The sequence below is a fragment of the Zea mays genome, chromosome 8, assembly GCF_902167145.1.
Source record: "Zea mays cultivar B73 chromosome 8, Zm-B73-REFERENCE-NAM-5.0, whole genome shotgun sequence".
NCBI lineage: Eukaryota > Viridiplantae > Streptophyta > Magnoliopsida > Poales > Poaceae > Zea > Zea mays.
Window position 1 is genome coordinate 62636394 of NC_050103.1, and position 21232 is coordinate 62657625.

Consider the following 21232-nt stretch of genomic DNA (forward strand, 5'->3'; position numbering starts at 1 on the left):
CAAAAACTCTGTTTGCAGAAATGCTTACTAATAGTGGATCCTTAAAAATCTAGTTTTATTATCAGTTTAAGTCATTACCTGAATCTAGAGTTCCTTCTACCCTAGTTCAAGCACTTGGCCTACACTAGCCATCTTTTATCAACCCTTTAGTTTACTGGAATGCTACGTGTAAGTCAGTGACCAAGTCTTCATGTCCGAGAAGTAATGGCGATCCGAATTGATTAATACTCAGTTGAGGATCTCCAATCACACGACATATGTAGCACTTAACCCTTGCATATGTCAACTCGCCACCGGGTTTCTCAAGACCAGATCGGGTTCACGCCAACCGAGAGCACAGATACACCACCGTCCAGTCTCTTGCCATGGTGGGTACACACTACTCTCGCCATCTCTCCACTCCCATTGAATGTTGGCCTTTCTGGTATTGGTCTGCCCGAGGCAAAGCTTACCCATGACGAGGCATGTGACTGTCACACCCGGTTTTGAAGGTAAACCGAATGCGAACCATGTACGTGTCAGGTCAGTAATTCACGTACACAGTGATTACATAAATGACTCATCATAGCACAATGCTTCGAATTACAATAAAGAGTAAGTAATAATATTTGAAAGGGAATTAGGCTTACACCTATTTCCTAATTGATTTTGGTGGTTGAATTGCCCAACACAAATAATTGGACTAACTAGTTTGCTCTAGTCTATAAGTTATACATGTGCCAAAGGTTCTCAAAAAGCCAATAAAAAGACCAAGAAAAGGGTTCATTCAAAAGAGCAAGGGACAACCAAAGTGTGCCCTGGTCTGGCGCACCGGACTGTCCGGTGTGCCACCGGACAGTGTCCGGTGCACCAGGGAACTCCAAGCCAAACTCTTCACCTTCGGGAATTTTCAGAGGGCTCCACTATAATTCACCGGACTGTCCGGTGCCCCAGGGGAGAGCAACTCTGAACTCGCCAGCTTCGGGAATTCGCTCCGCTATAATTCACCGGACATGTCCGGTGCACACCGGACTGTCCGGTGAGCCAGCGGAGCAACAACTACTTCACGCGCAACGGTCGACTGCAACGCATTAAATGCGCGCCAGCGCGCGCAGAGGAGCAGTGCACGCGCGGGTGGCACACCGGACAGTCTACAGGACTTGTCTGGTGCACCACCGGACAGCCAGGCGGGCCCTCACGTCAGAGCTCCAACGGTCGGAACCCAACGGCCAGGTGACGTGGCTGGCGCACCAGACAGTGTCCGGTGGCGCACCGGACTGTCCGGTGTGCCATGCGACAGCAGCCTCCACCAAACGACTAGTTTGGTGGTTGGGGCTATACATACCCCCAACCACCCCACATTCAAGATATCCATGTTTTCCACCTTCCAACTACTTACAAGAGCTAAGCATTCAATACAAGACACACCAAAGTGATCAAATCCTCTCCCAATTCCACACAAGGCTTTAGTGATTAGTGAGAGTGATTTGTTGTGTTCTCTTGAGCTCTTGCGCTTGGATTGCTTCTTCTTTCTCATTCTTTCTTGAGATCAAACTCACTTGTAATTGAGGCAAGAGACACCAATCGTGTGGTGGTCCTTGTGGGAACTTCGTGTTCCAAATTGATTGAGAAGAGAAGCTCACTCGGTCTAAGTGACCGTTTGAGAGAGGGAAAGGGTTGAAAGAGAACCGGTCTTCGTGACCACCTCAACGGGGAGTAGGTTTGCAAGAACCGAACCTCGGTAAAACAAATCATCGTGTCTCGCTCTTTATTCGCTCATGATTTGTTTTGCGCCCTCTCTCTCGGACTCGTTTCTATTTCTAACGCTAACTCGGCTTGTAGTTGTGATTAATTTTGTAAATTTCAGTTTCGCCCTATTCACCCCCCCCCTCTAGGCGACTTTCAATTAGTATCAGAGTCGGTGCTTCATTAGAGCTTAACAGCTCGAAGTGATGTCGGGAGATCACGCCAAGAAGGAGATGGAGACCGGCGACAAGCCCACTACAAGCCACGGGAAAGCTTCATCGGAAGAGTCCCGCAACAAGGGGAAGGGGAAGGAGAAGAAATCCTCTTCCCACAAGTTGCATCGGAGTGGCGACAAGAAAAAGAAGATGAGGAAGGTGGTCTACTACGAGACCGATACTTCATCACCTTCCACCTCCGGCTCCGACGCGCCATCCATTACTTCTAAGCGCCATGAGCGCAAGAAGTTTAGTAAGATCCCCTTACGCTATCCTCGCATTCCTAAACATATGCCTTTACTTTCCGTCCCATTAGGCAAACCACCAACGTTTGATGGTGAAGATTATGCTAGGTGGAGTGATTTAATGCGATTTCATCTAACCTCACTCCACAAAAGTATATGGGATGTTGTTGAGTTTGGTGTACAGGTACCATCCGTAGAGGATGAGGATTATGATGAGGACGAAGTGGCCCAAATCCAACACTTCAACTCCCAAGCCTCAACTATACTCCTCGCCTCTCTAAGTCAAGAGGAGTATAATAAGGTGCAAGGGTTGAAAAATGCTAAGGAGATTTGGGACACGTTAAAGACCGCGCACGAAGGAGACGAGGTGACCAAAATCACCAAGCGGAAAACGATCGAGGGGGAGCTCTGTCGCTTCCGACTTCGCCAAGGGGAGGAGCCACAAGACATGTACAACCGGCTCAAAACCTTGGTGAACCAAGTGCGCAACCTCGGGAGCAAAAAATGGGATGACAACGAAATGGTTAAGATTATTTTAAGATCACTTGTTTTCCTTAACCCTACTCAAGTTCAATTAATTCGTGGCAATCCTAGATATACTCTAATGACTCCCGAGGAAGTAATCGGGAATTTTGTGAGCTTTGAATTGATGATCAAAGGCTCAAAGAAGATCAACGAGCTTGACGACCCCTCCACGTCCGAAGCACAACCGGTCGCATTCAAGGCGACGGAAGAAAAGAAGGAGGAATCTACTCCAAGTCGAACTCCCATCGACGCCTCCAAGCTCGACAACGAGGAAATGGCGCTCGTCATCAAGAGCTTCCGCCAAATCCTCAAGCAAAGCAGGGGGAAAGATTACAAGCCCCGCTCTAAGAAAGTTTGCTACAAGTGTGGTAAGCCCGGTCACTTTATAGCAAAATGTCCTATTTCTAGTGATAGTGACAGGGGCGACGACAAGAAGGGGAGAAGAAAGGAGAAGAAGAGGTACTACAAAAAGAAGGGTGGCGATGCCCATGTTTGCCGGGAGTGGGACTCCGACGAGAGCTCCACCGACTCCTCCTCCGATGAGGACGCCGCCAACATCGCCGTCACCAATGGACTTCTCTTCCCAAACGTCGGCCACAAGTGCCTCATGGCAAAAGACGGCAAAAAGAAGAAGGTAAAATCAAGATCCTCCACCAAATATGAAACCTCTAGTGATGAGGATAATGCTAGTAATGAGGAGGATAACTTGCGCATTCTTTTTGCCAACCTAAACATGCAACAAAAAGAAAAATTAAATGAATTGATTAGTGCTATTCATGAGAAGAATGATCTCTTGGACACCCAAGAGGACTTCCTTATTAAAGAGAACAAAAAGCATGTTAAGGTTAAAAATGCTTACGCTCTAGAAGTAGAAAAATGTGAAAAACTATCTAGTGAGCTAAGCACTTGCCATGAGACTGCTAATTAGAAATGAGAATGCTAATTTGTTAGCTAAGGTTGATTCAAATGTTTGTGATGTTTCAATTCCCAATCTTAGAAATGATAATGATGATTTGCTTGCTAAGATTGAAGAATTAAACATTTCTCTTGCTAGCCTTAGGGTTGAGAATGAAAAATTGCTTGCTAAGGCTAAAGAACTTGATGTTTGCAATATTACAATTTCCGATCTTAGAGATAAAAATGATATATTACGTGCTAAGATTGTTGAACTTAATTCTTGCAAACCCTCTACATCTACCACTGAGCATGTCACTATTTGTACTAGATGTAGAGATATTGATGTTAATGCTATACATGATCACCTTTCCATGATTAAACAACAAAATGATCATATAGCTAAATTAGATGCTAAAATTGCCGAGCATGAACTGGAAAATGAAAAATTTAAGTTTGCTCGTAGTATGCTTTATAATGGGAGACGCCCTGGCATTAAGGATGGCATTGGCTTCCAACAGGGAGGCAATGTCAAAATTAATGCCCCTCCTAAAAGATTGTCTAATTTTGTAAAGGGCAAGGCTCCCATGCCTCAGAATAACGAGGGTTACATTTTGTACCCTGCCGGTTATCCTGAGAGCAAAATTAGGAGAATTCATTCTAGGAAGTCTCACTCTGGCCCTAACCATGCTTTTATGTATAAGGGTGAGACATCTAGTTCTAGGCAACCAACCGGTGCTAAGTTGCCTAAGAAGAAAACTCCTAGTGCATCAAATGACCATAACATTTCATTTAAAACTTTTGATGCATCTTATGTCTTAACGAACAAATCCGGCAAGGTAGTTGCCAAGTTTGTTGGGGGCAAACACAAGGGTTCAAAAACTTGTGTTTGGGTACCCAAAGTTCTTGTTTCTAATGCCAAAGCACCCAAAACAGTTTGGGTACCTAAAACCAAGAACTAAACTTGTTTTGTAGGTTTATGCATCCGGGGGATCAAGTTGGATAATCGACAGCGGGTGCACAAACCACATGACAGGGGAGAAGAAAATGTTCTCCTCCTACGAGAAAAACCAAGATCCCCAACGAGCTATCACATTCGGGGATGGAAATCAAGGTTTGGTCAAAGGATTGGGTAAAATTGCTATATCACCTGACCATTCCATTTCCAATGTTTTTCTTGTTGATTCATTAGATTACAATTTGATTTCCGTTTCGCAATTATGTCAAATGGGCTACAACTGTCTATTTACTGATGTAGGTGTCACTGTCTTTAGAAGAAGTGATGATTCAGTAGCATTTAAGGGAGTGTTAGAGGGTCAGCTATACTTGGTAGATTTTGATAGAGCTGAACTCGACACTTGCTTAATTGCTAAGACTAACATGGGTTGGCTCTAGCACCGCCGACTAGCCCATGTTGGGATGAAGAATCTTCATAAGCTTCTAAAGGGAGAGCACATTTTAGGATTAACAAATGTTCATTTTGAGAAAGATAGAATTTGTAGCGCATGCCAAGCAGGGAAGCAAGTTGGTGCTCATCATCCACACAAGAACATCATGACGACTGACAGGCCACTGGAACTCCTACACATGGACCTATTCGGCCCGATAGCTTACATAAGCATCGGTGGGAGTAAGTACTGTCTAGTTATTGTGGATGATTATTCTCGCTTCACTTGGGTATTCTTTTTGCAGGAAAAATCTCATACCCAAGAGACCTTAAAAGGATTCTTGAGACGAGCTCAAATTGAGTTCGGCTTAAGGATCAAGAAAATTAGAAGCGACAACGGGACGAAGTTCAAGAACTCCCAAATCGAAGGCTTTCTTGAGGAGGAGGGCATCAAGCATGAGTTCTCTTCTCCCTACACGCCACAACAAAATGGTGTAGTGGAGAGGAAGAATAGAACTCTATTGGACATGGCAAGGACCATGCTTGATGAGTACAAGACTTCGGATCGGTTTTGGGCCGAGGCGGTCAACACCGCCTGCTACGCCATCAACCGGTTGTATCTACACCGAATCCTCAAGAAGACATCTTATGAACTCCTAACTGGTAAAAAGCCCAACATTTCATATTTTAGAGTCTTTGGTAGCAAATGCTTTATTCTTGTTAAAAGAGGTAGAAAATCTAAATTTGCTCCTAAGACTGTAGAAGGCTTTTTACTAGGATATGATTCAAACACAAGGGCATCTAGAGTCTTTAACAAGTCCTCTGGACAAGTTGAAGTTTCTTGTGACGTTGTGTTTGATGAGACTAACGGCTCTCAAGTAGAGCAAGTTGATCTTGATGAGATAGGTGATGAAGATGCTCCGTGCATCGCGCTAAGGAACATGTCCATTGGGGATGTGTGTCCTAAGGAATCCAAAGAGCCTCCAAATACTCAAGATCAACCATCCTCTTCCACGCAAGTATCTCCACCAACTCAAAATGAGGATGAGGCTCAAGTTGATGAAATAGAAGATCAAAGAGACGAGCCACCTCAAGATGACGGCAATGATCAAGGGGGAGATGCAAATGATCAAGACAAGGAAGATGAAGAATCAAGGCCGCCACACCCAAGAGTCCACCAAGCAATCCAACGAGATCACCCTGTCGACACCATCCTTGGTGACATTCATAAGGGGGTAACCACTAGATCTCGTGTTGCACATTTTTGTGAGCATTACTCTTTTGTTTCCTCTATTGAGCCACAAAGGGTAGAGGAAGCACTTCAAGATTCGGATTGGGTGGTGGCGATGCAAGAGGAGCTCAACAACTTCACTAGGAACGAGGTATGGCATTTGGTTCCACGTCCTAATCAAAATGTTGTAGGAACCAAGTGGGTTTTCCGCAACAAGCAAGACGAGCATGGTGTGGTGACAAGGAACAAAGCCCGACTTGTGGCCAAGGGATACTCCCAAGTCGAAGGTTTGGATTTCGGTGAAACCTATGCACCCGTAGCTAGGCTTGAGTCAATTCGTATATTATTGGCCTATGCTACTTACCATGGCTTCAAGCTTTATCAAATGGACGTGAAGAGTGCCTTCCTCAATGGACCAATCAAGGAAGAGGTCTATGTTGAGCAACCACCCGGCTTTGAAGATAGTGAGTACCCTAATCATGTCTATAAACTCTCTAAGGCGCTTTATGGGCTCAAGCAAGCCCCAAGAGCATGGTATGAATGCCTTCGAGATTTTCTATCACTAATGGATTCAAAGTCGGAAAGGCCGATCCTACACTCTTTACCAAAACACTTGAAAATGATTTGTTTGTATGCCAAATTTATGTTGATGATATTATATTTGGGTCTACTAACGAATCTACATGTGAAGAGTTTAGTAGGATCATGACACAAAAATTCGAGATGTCAATGATGGGGGAGTTGAAGTACTTCTTGGGATTTCAAGTGAAGCAACTCTAAGAGGGCACCTTCCTAAGCCAAACAAAATATACTCAAGATATTCTAAGTAAGTTTGGGATGAAGGATGCCAAACCCATCAAGACACCCATGGGAACCAATGGGCATCTCGACCTCGACACGGAAGGTAAATCCGTAGATCAAAAGGTATACCGGTCAATGATAGGCTCTTTACTCTACTTATGTGCATCTCGACCGGATATTATGCTTTCCGTATGCATGTGTGCAAGATTCCAAGCCGACCCTAAGGAAGCTCACCTTACGGCCGTGAAACGAATCTTGAGATATTTGGTTTATACTCCTAAGTTTGGGCTTTGGTATCCTAGGGGATCCACATTTGATTTGATTGGTTATTCGGATGCCGATTGGGCGGGGTGTAAGATTAATAGAAAGAGCACATCGGGGACTTGCCAGTTCTTGGGAAGATCCTTGGTGTCTTGGGCTTCAAAGAAGCAAAATTCCGTCGCTCTTTCTACCGCCGAAGACGAGTACATTGCCACAGGCCATTGTTGCGCGCAATTACTTTGGATGAGGCAAACCCTTAGGGATTACGGTTACAAATTAACCAAAGTTCCTCTTCTATGTGATAATGAGAGTGCAATCCGCATGGCGGATAATCCCGTTGAACATAGCCGCACTAAACACATAGCCATTCGGTATCATTTTCTAAGGGATCACCAACAAAAGTGAGATATCGAGATTGCATATATTAACACTAAAGATCAATTAGCCGATATCTTTACCAAGCCACTTGATGAACAAACCTTTAAGAAACTTAGGCATGAACTAAATATTCTTGATTCTAGGAATTTCTTTTGATGTCTTGCACATATAGCTCATGAGTATACCTTTGATCATGTCTCTTTTATATATGCTATGACTAATGTGTTTTCAAGTCTATTTCAAACCAAGTCATAGGTGTATTGAAAGGGAATTGGAGTCTTCGGCGAAGACAAAGGCTTCCACTCCACTCCATAACTCATCCTTCGCCGTCGCTCCGAGCATCTCTTCGGCTTTGGTATAATCTTCACTCATATGTTTTATTTGCCAAAGGGGAGAACATAGTTATGATAGGGCTCTAATGATTCTGTTTTTGGCGATTTATGCCAAAGGGGGAGAGAGCATGAGCCCAAAGCAAAAGGACTGCACCACCACCTATTTCAAAATTTTAGAAAGAGTTTTTCAATTAGTATGATTTTCAAATTGGTATCTCATTGTGTTCAAAAGGGGGAGAGAGAGTAGTATTTTCAAATCAATATCTTAAAACCCTCTTGAACACTAAGAGGAGGATTTCACTAAGGGGGAGTTTTGTTTGGTCAAAGGAAAAGCATTTGAAACAGGGGGAGAAAATTTCAAATCTTGTAAATGCTTCTCAAGAATCTTATTCATTTACCTTTGACTAGTTGCAAAAGAACTTTGAAAAGAATTTACAAATGAATTTGCAAAAACAAAACATGTGGTGCAAGCGTGGTCCAAAATGTTAAAAATGAAGAAACAATCCATGCATATCCTATGAGTAGTTATATTGGCTCAATTCTAAGTAACCTTTGCACTCACAATTATGCAAATTAGTTCAATTATGCACTTCTATATTTGCTTTGGTTTGTGTTGGCATCAATCACCAAAAAGGGGGAGATTGAAAGGGAATTAGGCTTACACCTATTTCCTAATTGATTTTGGTGGTTGAATTGCCTAACACAAATAATTGGACTAACTAGTTTGCTCTAGTCTATAAGTTATACAGGTGCCAAAGGTTCTCAAAAAGCCAATAAAAAGACCAAGAAAAGGGTTCATTAAAAAGAGCAAGGGACAACCGAAGTGTGCCCTGGTCTGGCGCACCGGACTGTCTGGTGTGCCACCGGACAGTGTCCGGTGCACCAAGGAACTCCAAGCCAAACTCTTCACCTTCGGGAATTTTCTGAGGGCTCCACTATAATTCACCGGACTATCCGGTGCACCACCGGACAGTGTCCGGTGCCCCAGGGGAGAGCAACTCTGAACTCGCCAGCTTCAGGAATCCACTCCGCTATAATTCACCGGACTGTCCGGTGAGCCAGCGGAGCAACGGCTACTTCGCGCTCAACGGTCGACTGCAACGCATTAAATGTGCGCCAGCATGCGCAGAGGAGCAGTGCACGCGCGGGTGGCACACCGGACAGTCTACAGGACTTGTCCGGTGCACCACCGGACAGCCAGGCGGAACCTCACGTCAGAGCTCCAACGGTCGGAACCCAACGGCCAGGTGACGTGGCTGGCGCACCGGACTGTGTCCGGTGGCGCACCGGACTGTCCGGTGCGCCATGCGACAGTAGCCTCCACCAAACGGCTAGTTTGGTGGTTGGGGCTATAAATACCCCCAACCACCCCACATTCAAGACATCCATGTTTTCCACCTTCCAACTACTTACAAGAGCTAAGCATTCAATACAAGACACACCAAAGTGATCAAATCCTCTCCCAATTCCACACAAGGCTTTAGTGATTAGTGAGAGTGATTTGTTGTGTTCTCTTGAGCTCTTGTGCTTGGATTGCTTCTTCTTTCTCATTCATTCTTGAGATCAAACTCACTTGTAATTGAGGCAAGAGACACCAATCGTGTGGTGGTCCTTGTGGGAACTTCGTGTTCCAAATTGATTGAGAAGAGAAGCTCACTCGGTCTAAGTGACCGTTTGAGAGAGGGAAAGGGTTGAAAGAGACCCGGTCTTCGTGACCACCTCAACGGGGAGTAGGTTTGCAAGAACCGAACCTCGGTAAAACAAATCATCGTGTCTCGCTCTTTATTCGCTCACGATTTGTTTTGCGCCCTCTCTCTCGGACTCGTTTCTATTTCTAACGCTAACCCGGCTTGTAGTTGTGATTAATTTTGTAAATTTCAGTTTCGCCCTATTCACCCCCCTCTAGGCGACTTTCAATATTACAGACTAGAGCCATTTACATAATATAAATCAAAGTACACAGAATCAAAACGTAGCCAACGTAAACAACCCACCACAGGCAGCTGACTGGGGGAGGTCGCTAGCCTAATCCTCGAACTCGTCAAAGTCCTGGAACTCCTGGAGATCCGCCTCGACACCTTCTTCTTTACCTGAGCATAGATTGCAGCAAAGGCAACCTGGTGTTTTGTGAAAGCAAGGGTCAGTACACATCAACGTACTCAGCAAATGTTCCGTTTGGCTAAGGTGGACTAGCTTTATGTGGGGTTAAGGTCAAGCAGTTGCTTTTAGTTGATCAGGTAGTTATTACTAGTATAGAGCCATGTTTTAGCATTAACCCAAGTTGTTAACCCAAAAGTACCCTTTCCAAACGGAAAGAATACCAGAAACCATAATCATAATCATAAAAACCATCATTATCCTTATCATCATCTGTTACCAAAGCATCTCTGATCAATGTGTCTCTAATCAATGGAGCTCCCTTGGCCGCTCATAACCGCGAGCACGGCTGATATATCCGTTTCATAACACTCTGTAGAGGTTGCGCTCTTTACCCACAAGTCGTGATTCCCTCTCTAGCCTGGGCTTGCAAGACCCTTATTCACTCCCAAGGTGAATGGCCAGGGATTCACTATGAAGCCTTTACAAAGATTCACTAAGGCTGTAGCTGCCCGTTAGGTTTCCTAAATGCACCGCACTCCTCCCCAAGGGGCGAACCAACCTTGGCAGAGCGAGCCGCATACACTGGGCCCCATTAATGGCACGACGGCGAAGCGAACTACACCCCAGTTCCTCTAATTATTCAGCTAAGGGCGTCCCATTCCACCCTCATGGTTGCACTGTTTTCCCGGGCGGTCATCCAACGAACCAGTCCTTAAGGAGAGGCACTCGAGAAACAGCTCGAGACCCCTTAAATGCCACAAGTATATCATCATATCTAGAATAAAACCATAGTATCATCATTGTATCTCATCTTATTCATTGATTAAAGTATAGTGCTAGCATGAAGCTAACCATAGTAACCTTAAAGGTAATCAAGGACAAGGTAAATAGAAAGCTAGTCAATCCTTAGGTTGTTCATAGTATGCGTGACAGTGAATTATAAAGTAAATGGGTCATAATGGGTCAGAGGACACTTGCCTTCACCAAACAGATGCTCAGGGTCTTCAATCTCGTAGAAGTCGAAGAAATAGATCACTTGGTCACCATGCTTGATCTTCAATTCCTTGAGGCTCGGAAATGGATCGCAGTCTCTCTCACGAACAAGACGATTGCTTCTACTTCTCGTTCTCCACCGCGCACATGAGAACTAACACGATGGGAGGAGCTCGGCGAGGGTGGCCTTTCGGTCGACCACGATGGCTGGATGCTGGCCAGGGCCCGCTGGGAGCACACCACGGTGGGCTGGGAGCTAGGTCGCGCGCGCCGCGCTGGTTGGCCATGAGCCACCGCGTCGGGCAGAGGCCGCGCAGGCTGGCCACGGAGGCTGCCGCACAGGGCAAGTCACGGGCCGCCGCGCCGGCTGTCGTGCCATGGCCGCGTAGACAGAGCCGCCGAGGGCGCGTCACCGTGGACACGGGCCACCGGCCGCGCGCAAGGCGGGCCACGCCGGGTACCGCGTGCCATGTCAGTCGGCTGCGAGGCCGAGCAGGGCACGGGCAGCCGTGCCACGGGCCAAGCTGGGCGTGCCCTAGCCGCTGTGCCGAGGACCGCGCTAGCCGGCCGGGGTTGGCTGGCCACGCGCGCCGTGGGCTGGCCACCACGTCGGGCCACCAGGCTGGCCGCGGCCGCGAGCAGGTCGTCGAGCGGGCTCGCCGTCGACCGGCAAGAGCCGCGCCGAGCGGGCTACACCGGCCGCGCGCCGCGAGCAAGCAACGCCGGCCGCCGCGATGGGGGCCGGGGGTGGGGGAGCGGGGCTGGCGAAGAGGGAGGGGTCGAGCCCCCCCCCCCCCGGGGGGGCATGAATGGGGCAGTTCCATGAGTGTGCACTGCGTGGGCACCAAAGGGAGCGGGCAGGCGGTTGGAGAAGGCCGCCTTGACAAGCAGGCCCCACAGGCGGTGGCGGAGGCTAGGGCGCGCCCGTGCGCTAGGGTTTGCGGGAGGCGGCGCCGGCGTTGGATGGGCCACACGCGCGGGAGGGAGTAGGCCAGCGAGCGGGCCACTGCTGGGCTGGCGAGCGCGGGAGGGTTAGGGGAGCGCGGGCGTGCTGGCTGGGCCACAGGAATGGGCAAACGACGGCTGGGAGGGAAAGTGAGAGGTGGCTGGCTAGGGGATTTGAGGAAGCAAGGCCCTTTCTCTATTTTCTCTTCTTTTGATTATTTTCTTTTATTCATATTCATATTTATACACAAGAAAGAGCTACAAATTAAACGGATACACACCAAGACAATACGTTAAACATAAAATAAATGCACTCCCATATGTTGCGACAATTAAGCACCACCTAGGGGTTTTACTTTACTGGGCTCACAAGTCGATATAAAATAAAATAATCCTTCCCTATTTAGGAAAAAGAAAAGAAAAGTGAGGAAAAGAGAGAGTAACACCTGAATTTGGTGGATAACAGAAAAGAAATTTTATACCCCTAAATTCAGGGTGTTACAAATCTAACCCCCCTTAACAGAATCTCGCCCTCGAGATTCAAGAAGAAGATAGCAAGAAAAATGAGGTTGGTTCATTGATTGTCCAAAGTTTCTTCCATTCAACATTGACTCTACCAGCTTATCTTGCGGACTGGTTGCTTTGACCTTCAGGCGCTCGAGACCAATTAATAACATTCTTGAGGATCCCTTGGACCTGTGGGTTAGGACCCACGCACGCTTTCGCTATGCCACTTCAATCTTGTTGGTTGATGTTGATCACATTGTCTTCATCGGGGTTAGCGGCTAACCCCCTTAACAGGATCGTTGATATGCACTTGGTGAAGATGATACCGACTCTGATCTTGACTGATTAAGAGAGGTTGGAGGCTGCCAACCGGACAGGTGCAAGAGGAAAGGCTACAGATAGAAAAGGTAAGCATAGATGGATTAAAGAGAGAAAAGGGAGAGCACCCAGCTACCTAACTCTATGGCACTCAACTAGTAAACTGATGTCATTGCGGACCAAGGACCACAACACATCAACACTCATCACAAAGAAGCAAATCAGTCATCACACAAAGACAAACAACACAAGCATACAACAACAAACATCTCGTTGCTATACATTTCTTTTAATTAAATGGTGGTCTTTCTTGAAAAGGGAATAATTACTCTCTAAGGTTGTCAAAGGACAAGGAGAAGAACAAGACGTGCAGGATAGGGGCATGAGCACAATAAAGGATGGAGTTAAAGCAAGCATTGTAAGTGACCAACAAAAGGATACAACCAAGGGCATAATGGGTAGAACAACACTCTCGAGTTGAGATAGAAAAGGGGAGGTTTCCAAAAGTAGACCTAAGATAAGTATCAAGTCAAGATCTAGTGATTACAAGGGTAAGGGGGATATCAAACAAAAGCTACGACTCGCAACGCGGCAAAGGAAAAGGGAACGACCAAGAGTGGGTGGGTAAGACAACACTCTTGAACTGGAATGAGAGAGGGGGCTTTAAAATGCAGGGGCGGTATAAGCATCAAGGTAAAGATCAAGGGACGCCAAGGGTGAGTGTGACAACGGTCAAACACACAACAAAGGATATATTTTAGGAAAAACTAGCAGGGTGTCAAAGAAGGGGGAGCAGTCAATGATCAAATAGATGAGGCATTATCCTCTTATAGGGATGGAAAAGAGGAGGTTTAAAAGGGTAGGTTCAAGGTAAGCATGAAGGTAAGGGCATAGATATCACAAGGGTTTAAAGGTGATAACGGACAAGGGTGTAGGAGAGGTGGTAAATGGGCATAAGAACCAAGAATATAAGTACCACCAAGTATGGAGTTAAGACAGGACCTGCAAGTGGAAAAGGAGAGGGTACGTCCAAGGGCCAGATAGGTAAGTTGTCGCTCTCAAATTGAGGTGGAAGAGAGGGGATTTTTAAAGAGTAGGAATAAACATGAGTATCAAGGCAAGATCGATGGACAACAAGGCGAGGGTGATAGCAAATAAAGACACAGGAAGGGATGGAATTAGCACAAAACAAGTAAGGAGACAATAAGTGAAAAGAAATCAAGGGAGAGATAGGTACCTCACAGCCCTCAAACTTGGTTGAAAGAAAGGGGAGGCCTTTAAAGGATAAGTTCAAGGTCAGCATTTAGGTAGAGGACATCAATGTCGCAAGGGTCAAAGGCGATAGCCAACAAGGGTATGAGAGAAAAGACGAAGGCATTGGAGAGCCAGTGGTATGAGTACAACAAAGAATGGAGTTGCGCCCAAGCTTACACGTAGTAAAGAAGAGGATATAGCCAAGGGTGAGGTAAGTAAACACCGCTCTCAAATTGAGGTAGGAGATTGGAGATTTTAGATAACAGACGTAATGTAATCACAAGGTAGGATAGAGTGATGAGAAGGGTAAAGAAAATAACAAACAAAAACACAACAAAGGATAGAGTTAAAAACTAGCAGGTGACAAAGAAGAGGACACGACCAAGGGAAAAGTATGTAAAGTACAATGCTCAGATTGAGATGGAAAAGAGGATATCTTAAAGGTCGATATAAGATAAACATCAAGGTAAGATATAGAGGTGATAAGGATAAAGGTGATAATGATGAAAAACATAATCCATGAACAGAGTTAAGGAAAGACTCGTAGAGTGACGAATTGGAGAAAACAATCAAGGATAAGATAAGTGAGGTTCCAACAAAAGAGTCGAAGTAAAAATTCATTACCGAAGAAAGTTAAGAGGAATTAACGAGGTCACCAAGGATGTGAGAAATAAGATGAATGCTCATGGATCATTGAGAAACAAGGGTGGTCAAGGGCATGTAAAATGAAATATCTTAAACAAACCTTAGGATATAAAGGTAAGCATAAAAAAGATGAGAGTTTGAAAGATTTCAAGGAGATGAGCATACTAATACCAAGAGACAAGAAATTGTCGAAAGATAGCGACTTAACAACAAAAGAGGAAAGGACCTCAAAAGACAGGAAGGTCATGGACATATAATCTGAAATGTTTAAGTAGGTAGTATAAATTTAGAGGCAAGTATTTGAAACAAGAGTATTGAAGAATTCAGGCATACGAGTATGTCAATACCAAAGGACTAGAGTTTGCCAGATGGTAGCAATTTATGATGAAAGAGGAAACAATCAAAAAAGACAAGGAGGTTATGATCAGGGGGCATATACAAAGACGTTGCAAGCACAAGAGTGAGATTAGATCTAATAGATTGAGATAAGAATAGACCATACTAGAATAAAATACTTTTGGCAAGGAGGCATATAGGAGCACAACATAGAATTAGTCGAGGTGACTAATATTTTGAAGCAGAATCAAGGATGAGGTGAAGTAATAATCAATAAGTCCTTAAAACGGCCAATTCTACACTAGGATAGCGGTCCTACAGTCAGCAAGGCTTTGATACCACTTATGTCACACCCGGTTTTGAAGGTAAACCGAATGCGAACCATGTACGTGCCAGGATCAGTAATTCACGTACACAGCGATTACATAAATGACTCATCATAGCACAATGCTTCGAATTACAATAAAGAGTAAGTAATAATATTACAGACCAGAGCCATTTACACAGTATAAATCAAAGTACGCAGAATCGAAATGTAGCCAACGTAAACAACCCACCACAGGCAGCTGACTGGGGGAGGCGGTAGCCTAATCCTCGAACTCGTCAAAGTCCTGGAACTCCTGGAGATCCGCCTCGACACCTTCTTCTTTACCTGAGCATAGATTGCACCAAAGGCAACCTAGTGTTTTGTGAAACAAGGGTGAGTACACATCAACGTACTTAGCAAATGTCCCGTTTGGCTAAGGTGGACTAGCTTTATGTGGGGTTAAGGTCAAGTAGTTGCTTTTAGTTGATCGGGTAGTTATTACTAGTATAGAGCCATGTTTTAGCATTAACCCAAGTTGTTAACCCAAAAGTACCCTTTCCAAACGGAAAGAATACCAGAAACCATAATCATAATCATAAAAACCATCATTATCCCGATCATCATCTGTAACCAAAGCATCTCTGATCAATGAGTCTCTAATCAATGGAGCTCCCTTGGCCGCTCATAACCGCGAGCACGGCTAATATATCAGTTTCATAACACTCTGCAGAGGTTGCGCACTTTACCCACAAGTCGTGATTTCCTCTCTAGCCCGGGCTTGCAAGACCCTTATTCACTCCCAAGGTGAATGACCAGGGATTCACTATGAAGCCTTTACAAAGATTACCTGAGGCTGTAGCCACCCGTTAGGTTTCCTAAATGCATCGCACTCCTCCCCGTGGGGCGAACCAACCTTGGCAGAGCGAGCCGCATACACCGAGCCCCATTAACGGCACGACGGCAAAGCGAACTACACCCTAGTTCCTCTAATTATTCAGCTAAGGGCGTCCCATTCCACCCTCATGGTTGCACTGTTTTCCTGGGCGGTCATCCAACGAACCAGTCCTTACGGAGAGGCACTCGAGAAACAACTCGAGTCCCCTTAAATGCCACAAGTATATCATCATATCCAGAATAAAACCATAGTATCATCATTGTATCTCATCATGTTCATTGATTAAAGTAAAGCGCTAGCATGAAGCTAACCATAGTAACCCAAAAGGTAATCAAGGACAAGGTAAATAGAAAGCAAGTCAATCCTTAGGTTGTTCATAGTATGTGGGAATGTGAATTATAAAGTAAATGGGACATAATGGGTCAGAGGACACTTGCCTTCACCAAACAGACGCTCAGGGTCTTCAATCTCGTAGAAGTCGAAGAACTAGATCACTTGGTCACCATGCTTGATCTTCAATTCCTCGAGGCTCAGAAATGGATCACAGTCTCTCTCACGAACAAGACGATTGCTTCTACTTCTCGTTCTCCTCCGCGCCCATGAGAACTTACAAGACGGGAGGACCTCGACGAGGGTGGCCTTTCGGTCGACCACGATAGCTGGATGGCGGCCAGGGCCCGCTGGGAGCACACTACGGCAGGCTGGGAGCTAGGTCGCGCGTGAAAGTCGCCTAGAGGTGGGGTGAATAGGCAAATCTGAAATTTATAAAGTTTAAGCACAACTACAAGCCGGGGTTAGTGTTAGAAATACAGTTGAGTCCAAAAGAGAGGGCAAAAACAAATCACAAGCAAATAAGAGCGGATGACACGATGATTTGTTTTACCGAGGTTCAATTCTTGCAAACCTACTCCCCGTTGAGGTGGTCACAAAGACCGGGTCTCTTTCAACCCTTTCCCTCTCTCAAACGGTCACTTAGACCGAGTGAGCTTTTCTCTTCAATCAAACGGGACACTTAGTCCACTACAAGGACCACCATAACTTGGTGTCTCTTGCTTTGATTACAATTGAGTTGAGAACAAGAAAGGAGGAAGAAGAAAAGCGATCCAAGCGCAAGAGATCAAAAGAACACGACAAAAGTCTCTCTTCTAGTCACTAATTGCTTTGAGTGGAATTGGGACTTGGAGAGATTTTGATTCACTCTATTTGTGTCTTGTATTGAATGCACTAGCTCTTGTATTGAATGTGTTGGCTGAAAACTTGGATGCCTTGAAGTGTTGGTGGTTGGGGGTACTTATAGCCCCAAAGACCAAAGTGGCCGTTGGGGAAGTCTGCTGTCGACGGGCGCACCGGACAGTCCGGTGCGCAACCGGACACTGTCCGGTGCGCCAGCCACGTCACCCAACCGTTAGGGTTCGACCATTGGAGCTCTGACAAGTGAGGCCACCGGACAGTCCGGTGGTGCACCGGATAGGTCCTGTTCACTGTCTGGTACGCCATCTGCATGTGCTCTGACTTCTGCGCGCGCTGTCCGCGCACTGAAGATCACTGTTCACCTTTTGCAGACGACCGTTGGCGCTGTAGCCGTTACTCCGCTTGGCACACCGGACAGTCCGGTGCTACACCGGACAGTCCGGTGAATTATAGCGGAGAGCCATTTTCTAAAACCTGAAGCTTAACAGTTGGAGGGAATTCTCCCTGGTGCACCGGACACTTTCCGGTGGCACACCGGACAGTCCGGTGCGCCAGACCAGGGCAGCCTTTGGTTTGTCTTTTGCTCTTTTCATTTGAACCATTTCTTGGACTTTTTATTGGTTTGTGTTGAACCTTTGGCACCTGTAGAACTTATAATCTAGAGCAAACTAGTTAGTCCAATTATTTGTATTGGGCAATTCAACCACCAAAATTATTTAGGAAACGGTGTGGCCTATTTCTCTTTCAATCTCCCCCTTTTTGGTGATTGATGCCAACACAAACCAAAGCAAATATATAAGTGCAGAATTGAACTAGTTTGCAGAAGGTAAGTGCAAAGATTACTTGGAATTAAACCAATTTACATTTCATAAGATAAGCATGGATGCTTTCTTCTATTTTTACATTTTGGACCACGCTTGCACCACTTGTTTTGTTTTTGCAAATGTTTTGGAAATTCTTTTCAAAGTCTTTTTGCAAATAGTCAAGGGTAAATGAATAAGATTTCGAGAAGCATTTTCAAGATTTGAAATTTTCTCCCCCTGTTTCAAATGCTTTTCCTTTGACTAAACAAAACTCCCCCTCAATGAAATTCTCCTCTTAGTGTACAAGAGGGTTTTAGATATTTAATTTTGAAAGGGGTCATACCACTTTGAAATTATATCAAAAATAAGATACCAATTGAAAAACTTTCTTGTAATACAAATTGGAAAAACATTTTTTGAAATTGGTGGTGGTGCGGTCCTTTTCCTTTGGGCTAATACTTTCTCCCCCCTTTGGCATGAATCACCAAAAACGAATAGTTGTGAGTGAAATATGAGCCCTTTGTAAACTTTCTCCCCCTTTGGCAAATAATATGTGAGTGAAGATTATACCAGATTGGAGAGCGGTGCGGAATTACGGCGAAGGATGAATAATTCGATGGAGTGGAGTGGAAGCCTTGTCTTCGCCGAAGAACTCCATTTCCCTTTCAATCTATGACTTAGCATGAAATACACTTGAAAACCACATTAGTCATAGCACATGAAAGAGATATGATCAAAGGTATAAATGAGCTATGTGTGCAAAATATCAATCAAAATTCCTAGAATCAAGAATGTTGAGCTCATGCCTAAGTTTGGTAGAAGTTTTCTCATCTAATGGCTTGGTAAAGATATCGGCTAATTGTTCTTTGGTGCTAACATATGCAATCTCGATATCCCCCCTTTGTTGGTGATCCCTCAAAAAGTGATACCGAATGGCTATGTGCTTAGTGCGGCTGAGCTCAATGGGATTATCCGCCATGCGGATTGCACTCTCATTATCACATAGGAAAGGAACTTTGGTTAATTTGTAACCATAGTCCCTAAGGGTTTGCCTCAACCAAAGCAATTGCACGCAACAATGGCCTGCGACAATGTACTCGGCTTCGGCGGTTGAAAGAGCTACTGAGTTTTGTTTCTTTGAAGCACAAAAGACACCAGGGATCTTCCCAAGAACTGACAAGTCCCTGATGTGCTCTTTCTATCAATCTTACACCCTGCCCAATCAGCATCTGAGTAACCTATTAAATCAAAAGTGGATCCCTTGGGGTACCAAAGACCAAACTTAGGTGTATGAACTAAATATCTCAAGATTCGTTTCACGGCCCTAAGGTGAACTTCCTTAGGATCGGCTTGGAATCTTGCACACATGCATACAGAAAGCATAATATCCGGTCGAGATGCACATAAATAGAGTAGAGATCCTATCATCGACCGGTATACCTTTTGATCTACGGATTTACCTCCCGTGTCGAGGTCAAGATGCCCATTGGTTCGCATGGGTGTCTTGATGGGCTTGGCATCCTTCATTCCAAACTTGGTGAGTATGTCTTGAGTGTACTTCGTTTGGTTAATGAAGGTGCCCTCTTGGAGTTGCTTCACTTGAAATCCTAAGAAATACTTCAACTCCCCCATCATAGACATCTCGAATTTTTGTCCCATTATTCTACTAAACTCTTCACAAGTAGATTTGTTAGTAGACCCAAATATGATATCATCAACATAAATTTGGCATACAAACAAATCATTTGCAATTGTTTTAGTAAAGAGAGTAGATCGGCTTTTCCGACTTTGAAGCCATTAGCGATAAGAAAATCTCTTAGGCATTCATACCATGCTCTTGGGGCTTGCTTGAGCCCATAAAGCGCCTTAGAGAGTTTATATACATGGTTAGGGTACTCGCTATCTTCAAAGCCGGGAGGTTGCTCAACATAGACCTCCTCCTTGATTGGTCCATTGAGGAAGGCACTTTTCACGTCCATTTGATAGAGCTTGAAGCCATGGTAAGTAGCATAGGCAAGTAATATACGAATTGACTCAAGCCTAGCTACGGGTGCATAGGTTTCACCGAAATCCAAACCTTCGACTTGTGAATATCCCTTGGCCACAAGTCAGGCTTTGTTCCTTGTCACCACACCATGCTCATCTTGCTTGTTGCGGAAGACCCACTTGGTTCCTACAACATTTTGATTAGGACGTGGAACTAAATGCCATACCTCATTCCTCGTAAAGTTGTTGAGTTCCTCTTGCATCGCCAACACCCAATCCGAATCTCTTAATGCGTCTTCCACTCTGTAAGGCTCAATAGAAGACACAAAGGAGTAATGTTCACAAAAGTGAGTGACACGAGATCGAGTGGTTACCCCCTTATGAATATCGCCGAGGATGGAGTTCACGGGATGATCTCTTTGTATCGCTTGGTGGACTCTTGGGTGTGGCGGCATTGGACTCTCATCATCTTCCTTGTCTTGATCATTAGCATCTCCCCCTTGATCATTGTCCTCCTCTTGAGGTGGCTCCTCTTGATCTTCATTTTCATCATCTTGAGCTTGAACCTCATCTTGGGTTGGTGGAGATGCTTGCATGGAGGAAGATGGTTGATCTTGTGCATGTGGAGGCTCTTCAGATTCCTTAGGACACACATCCCCAATGGACATGTTCCTTAGCGCGATGCATGGAGCCTCTTCATCATCTAGCTCATAAAGATCAACTTGCTCTACTTGAGAGCCGTTAGTCTCATCAAACACAACGTCACAAGAAACTTCAACTAGTCCAGTGGACTTGTTAAAGACTCTATATGCCCTTGTGTTTGAACCATATCCTAGTAAAAAGCCTTCTACAACCTTAGGAGCAAATTTAGATTTCCTACCTCTTTTAACAAGAATAAAACATTTGCTACCAAAGACTCTAAAATATGAAACATTGGGCTTTTTACCAGTGAGGAGTT

General features: G+C 45.1%; 1 pseudogene; it reads left to right on the forward strand.

Moving 5' to 3' along the window:
* The window catches only part of LOC103636964 (vacuolar cation/proton exchanger 1a-like), an 81479-nt pseudogene that overhangs the window by 55022 nt on the left and 5225 nt on the right, over positions 1-21232 (forward strand).